Source organism: Triticum aestivum, chromosome 7D (assembly GCF_018294505.1).
Source record: "Triticum aestivum cultivar Chinese Spring chromosome 7D, IWGSC CS RefSeq v2.1, whole genome shotgun sequence".
Classification (NCBI taxonomy): Eukaryota; Viridiplantae; Streptophyta; class Magnoliopsida; order Poales; family Poaceae; genus Triticum; species Triticum aestivum.
In genome coordinates this window covers 503,085,647-503,092,336 of record NC_057814.1, presented here as the reverse complement: position 1 = coordinate 503,092,336, position 6,690 = coordinate 503,085,647, and positions in this window count along the sequence as shown.

The window sequence follows — 6,690 nt, the reverse complement described above, 5'->3', positions numbered from 1 at the left end:
GTAGCAGAAAAGCAGTAGCAGCAGCTGCGCGTGCGAGAGTCGCGGCAGCTGGTCGTGTAACAGCATCAGGTGAGGCTACACGTCAGTTGATACGTCTCCAACGTATCTATAATCTATGAAGTATTCATGCTATTATATTATCCATCTTGGATGTTTAATGGGCCTTATATTGCATTTTTATATTATTTTTGGGACTAACCTATTAACCCAGAGCCTAGTGCCAGTTTCTGTTTTTTCCCTTGTTTCAGTGTTTCGCAGAAAAGGAATATCAAACGGAGTCCAAACGGAATGAAACCTTCGGGAGCGTGATTTCTGGAACGAACGTGATCCAGGAGACTTGGAGTTGAAGTCAGGGAAGCTTCGAGGTGGCCACGAGGTAGGGAGGCGCGCCTGCCCCCTTGGGCGCGCCCCCACTCTCGTGGGCCCCTCGTGGCTCCCGTGACCAACTTCTTTCACCTATATATATACATATACCCTAAAAACATCGGGGAGCGGAATAGATCGGGAGTTCCGCCGCCGCAAGCCTCTGTAGCCACCAAAAACCAATCGGGTCCCTGTTCCGGCACCCTGCAGAGGGGGTATCCCTCACCGATGGCCATCTTCATCATCCCGGCGCTCTCCATGACGAGGAGGGAGTAGTTCACCCTCGGGGCTGAGGGTATGTACCAGTAGCTATGTGTTTGATCTCTCTCTCTCTCGTGTTCTTGAGGTGGTACGATCTTGATGTATCGCGAGCTTTGCTATTATAGTAGGATCTTATGATGTTTCTCCCCCTCTCCTCTCTTGTAATGGATTGAGTTTTCCCTTTGAAGTTATCTTATCGGATTGAGTCTTTAAGGATTTGAGAACACTTGATGTATGTCTTGCTGTGCTTATCTGTGGTGACAATGGGATATCACGTGATCCATTTGATGTATGTTTTGGTGATCAACTTGCGGGTTCCGCCCATGAACCTATGCATAGGGGTTGGCACATGTTTTTGTCTTGACTCTCCGGTAGAAACCTTGGGGCACTCTTTGAAGTACTTTGTGTTGGTTGAATAGATGAATCTGAGATTGTGTGATGCATATCGTATAATCATACCCACGGATACTTGAGGTGACATTGGAGTATCTAGGTGACATTAGGGTTTTGGTTGATTTGTGTCTTAAGGTGTTATTCTAGTACGAAGTCTATGATAGATCGAACGACAAGAATAGATTCGTGTTATTTTACTACAGACTCTTGAATAGATCGATCAGAAAGGATAACTTTGAGGTGGTTTCGTACCCTACAATAATCTCTTCGTTTGTTCTCTGCTATTAGTGACTTTGGAGTGACTCTTTGTTGCATGTTGAGGGATAGTTATATGATCCAATTATGTTATTATTGTTGAGAGAACTTGCACTAGTGAAAGTATGAACCTAGGCCTTGTTTCCTAGCATTGCAATACCGTTTACGCTCACTTTTATCATTAGTTACCTTGTTGTTTTTATATTTTCAGATTACAAAAACTCATATCTATCATCCATATTGCACTTGTTTCACCATCTCTTCGCCGAACTAGTGCACCTATACAATTTACCATTGTATTGGGTGTGTTGGGGACACAAGATACTCTTTGTTATTTGGTTGCAGGGTTGTTTGAGAGAGACCATCTTCATCCTACACCTCCCACGAATTGATAAACCTTAGGTTATCCACTTGAGGGAAATTTGCTACTGTCCTACAAACCTCTGCACTTGGAGGCCCAACAACGTCTACAAGGAAAAGGTTGCGTAGTAGACATCAAGCTCTTTTCTGGCGCCGTTGCCGAGGAAGTGAGTGCTTGAAGGTATATCTTTAGATCTTGCAATCGAATCTTTTTGTTCCTTGTTTTATCACTAGTTTATTCTATAAAAGAAAACTACAAAAAAATGGAATTGAGTTTGCCACATACGCTTCATCTTTTTAATGTCTTTCGTGAAAATGACGGAAAGGAAAATTGTGCTCAAGTGCTAGAAGAAGAAATCTATAAAATGTTTGGCACTAATTCTTTGTATGATGAGCATGATTGCAATGTTGTTAGTATGAATTCTTTGAATACCCATGATGCTAATGATATTAAACATCAAAAACAGAATATAATATAGCATGGAACAATAAAAAATTATAGATACGTTGGAGACGTATCAAGCATCCCCAAGCTTAATTCCTGCTCGTCCTCGAGTAGGTAAATGATAAAAACAGTATATTTCATGTGGAATGCTACTTAGCATAATTTTCAATGTAATTCTCTTATTTGTGGTATGAATATCCAGATCCGAATGATTCAAGATAAAAGTTTAATATTGACATAAAAATAATAATACTTCAAGCATACTAACTAAGCAATTATGTCTTCTCAAAATAACATGGCGAAAGAAAGTTATCCCTACAAAATCATATAGTCCGGCTATGCTCTATCTTCACCACACAAAATATTTAAATCATGCACAACCTCGATGAGAAGCCAAGCACTTGTTTCATACTTTTGGTGTTCTCAAACTTTTTCAATCTTCACGCAATACATGAGCGTGATCCATGGACATAGCACTATATGTGGAATAGAATGGTGGTTGTGGAGAAGACAAAAAAGGAGAAGATAGTCTCACATCAACTAGGCGTATCAACGGGCTATGGAGATGCCCATCAATAGATATCAATGTGAGTGAGTAGGGATTTCCATGCAACGGATGCACTAGAGCTATAAGTGTATGAAAGCTCAACAAAAGAAACTAAGTGGGTGTGCATCCAACTCGCTTGCTCATGAAGACCTAGGGCATTTTGAGGAAGCCCATCATTGGAATATACAAGCCAAGTTCTATAATGAAAAATTCCCACTAGTATATGAAAGTGATATCATAGGAGACTCTCTATCATGAAGATCATGGTGTTACTTTGAAGCACAAGTGTGGAAAAAGGATAGTAGCATTGTCCCTTCTCTCTTTTTCTCTCATTTTTTGGGCCTTCTCTTTTTATGGCCTTTTTTTTCGTCCGGAGTCTCATCCCGACTTGTGGGGGAATCATAGTCTCCATCATCCTTTCCTCACTTGGGACAATGCTCTAATAATGATGATCATCACACTTTTATTTACTTACAACTCAAGAATTACAACTCAATACTTAGAACAAAATTATGTGAATGCCTCCGGCGGTGTACCGGGATATGCAATGAATCCAGAGTGCCATGTATGAAAGAATTATGAACGGTGGCTTTGCCACAAATACGATGTCAACTACATGATCATGCAAAGCAATATGACAATGATGGAGCGTGTCATAGTAACGGAACGGTGGTAAGTTGCATGGCAATATATATCGGAATGGCTATGGAAATGCCATGATAGGTAGGTATGGTGGCTGTTTTCAGGAAGGTATATGGTGGGTGTATGATACCGGCAAAAAGGTGCGCGGTATTAGAGAGGCTAGCAATGGTGGAAGGATGAGAGTGCGTATAATCCATGGACTCAACATTAGTCATAAAGAACTCATATACTTGTTGCAAAAATCCACAAGTTATCAAAGCAAAGTATTACGCGCATGCTCCTAGGGGGATAGATTGGTAGGAAAAGACCATCGCTCGTCCCCGACTGCCACTCATAAGGAAGACAATCAATAAATAAATCATGCTCCGACTTCATCACGTAACGGTTCACCATACGTGCATGCTACGGGAATCACAAACTTTAACACAAGTATTCTTCAAATTCATAACTACTCAACTAGCATGACTCTAATATTACCATCCTCATATCTCAAAACAATTATCAGGCATCAAACTTCTCATAGTACTCAACACACTCATAAGAAAAAAAATTACTAATCTTGGATGCCTATCATATCAGGACCAATTTTTATGATTAAAGAAATTACCATGCTGTTTTGTAGGACTCTCAAAATATTATAAGTAAAGCATGAGAGAATATGTAACATCCCAAATTTTCAATTTGTTATGTTATCCATAGATCATCATTCCATATCATATTTTATTGCATTTTGACAAATCCTCGATAAATCCTAAGCAACTCAAGGACCCTCGGAGAGAGTTGGGGATTTTCTCGAATTTTCATATTTGATTTTCATCAAATTATAAAACGAGGATTTTGGTTTTAATTATTTTCTCTCCGGAAAAATATTTCATTTTAAAAATAAACGAGAGGAGAAAATATGACTTCTCCAAAACAATTGAAATACTGGAGGAAAAGTGTTAAAATCATTTATTGGAATTTAATTGGATTTTATTTGCAATTTTAAGTGCATTAAAAATATTGCATGTTTTCAAAAAATTATTTTTGTGTCAAAAAAATGTTCACCCTATTCTAGATTTTCTAACTCGACGGGGAAAATTTATTATATCTTTTTTGGACTTTTATTTATTTTTCTACGAATTATTTTCCGCGGAACGTATTTAAAAAAAAACTGCGCGCCGCCCGACCGGGCCGAAGCCCAGCCGAGGCCCAGCCGCCCGCGCCCCGTCTCCTTCCCCAGCACGACGCCGTCGCCGCCCGAGTCCGTGGCCAGCACGGGACCCCGCCGGAGCCCCCTTCCCCAAGCCACCTCCACCCCCCATATATATAGCCGCCGCCCCCCCTCTTATCACCCCGCCGCCGCCCGCACTTGCCCCGCCCCGAGCCGCCGGAGCCGAAGCCCCGACGCCCGAAGGTCGCCGCCGTTCGGTTGCCGGTTTTGTTTTAAAAAAAACCGTTCGTTTTAAAAAAAACCCTAGATCGGTTTTCTTTCGGTTTTGTTATTTTGTGAGCGTTCACCGACCCGTTCGTTTTAACGAACGCGTTCGTCGGATTTTCTCTGTTAACGAACGTCCGTTCTTTAACCATTCGTCCGTTTTCCTTTTTCGTCGGATTTTTCCGTGATTATCTCAGACCTCGATTTCTGATCGAATCTTCGTTTCTGTTTAACTTTTCGCTCGTTTATCAAAATCAGGCAATTCAAGCGCCTAGAGTTTCGTCTCGAAATTCTCTTTCCGTTTAACCTACTCAAACAAGTTTTTGCTACTGTAAAATTTGACCTAGATCCAGATTAGTAAACGAAGCTTGTTTCTTTCGCCGTTTGACTTTTGTTGCTTCGTTCGAGTTGATTCTTTTTGCAAACCGGAGTTCTTAAGTTGAACTTTCTGGTTGGATCTTTCATTCGAGTTTTACCGGTGCATTAGTTGTGTACTGATTGTTTGCTTGTTTGTTTGCGATAGAGTACCCGGAGTGTGCCGCTTGTTACTTCGAATCGCTAGGTTTCGCGGATCATCAGCAAGGCAAGTAACACTTTGATCATATACCTTCCATACCCAGTTTTTATTGCATTAGATCTATTCCTCAAACATTGCATGATTAGGATCTAATTAAATTGTGGGTATTGGGAAGTAGTTGAGGTAGTACCTATTACCTGTTCTTTTGTCAAACCCTTGGGAGTTACTTCTACGTTGCTATTATATTGCCATGCTATGCTCGTAGACGTGGATTGGGTTTGAGTGATATTCATGACAGATGTGAGATTGTTAATAATGGTTTACCTAAGGTGGCAACTAAAACTCACATCTGGGTGGATTGAGGCACCTGGAGAATCCAGTGTTGTCTGGTTGTATAAGGACCGCCACCCAGGCTCAAAGGGATCATAAGATTTTTCATGCTAGAAACTTCCGTGTGCAGCCACAAGCTATTATGGGCTCTAGCATAGTTGAGTAAGTTGTGGGAAACCTTTCCACGATGGGCTAGCAGATGTAGGGGATTGTAGGTGTACCGGCCTGTCTATCGGTTAAGGGGACCTCTTTGGAAAGACTGTGCCTCGGTCATCCGTTTCTCAAACATCATGCAGTGCGAGAATCAAGCGGAGGCGATCGAGTCTTGTGGGGAAAAGTGCGCAAACCTCTGCAGAGTGTACAAACTAATCATGGTTAGCCGTGTCCCCGGTTATGGACAACTTGAGTATCTATGTAACATCCCAAATTTTCAATTTGGAATGTTATACATAGAACATCATTTGCATATCATGTTTTGTTGCATTTTGATGAATCCTCGATAAATCCTAAGCAACTCAAGGACCCTCGGAGAGAGTTAGGGATTTTCTCGAATTTTCTTATTTGATTTTTCACACGAGGATTTTATTTTAATTATTTTTCTCTCCGGAAAAATATTTCATTTAAAAATAAACGAGAGGAGAAAATATGACTTCTCCAAAAATATTGAAATACTGGAGGAAAAATGTTAAAAACATTATTTGGAATTTATTGGATTTTATTTGCAATTTTACTGCATTTAAAAAATATGCATGTTTTCAAAATATTTATTTTTGATTTTAAAATGTTCACCCTATTCTAGATTTTCTAACTAGACGGGGAAAATTTATTTCGTATTTTTCTTATTTATATTTATTTTTCTACGCAATTGTCTTCGCGGAACATTTAAAAAAATATATATACGCGCCGCGCCGACTGGGCCAAAGGCCCAGCCGACGGCCCACGCCGCCGCGACCTCTCCTTCTTCCCCACGCCGCCGGAGTCCGGCCACGCCACGGGAGCCCGCCGCCGCCTCGGTTTGCCCCTTCCCCAAGCCGCTGCCCCCCCTTCATATATACCCCTCCCTCCGTTTTTCGCCACCACCACCCGCCGGAGGAGCCCGCCGCCGCCGCATCTTAGCCACCGCCGCCGGCCGCCGTTTGCCGCACCGCCCGTCGCCGGGA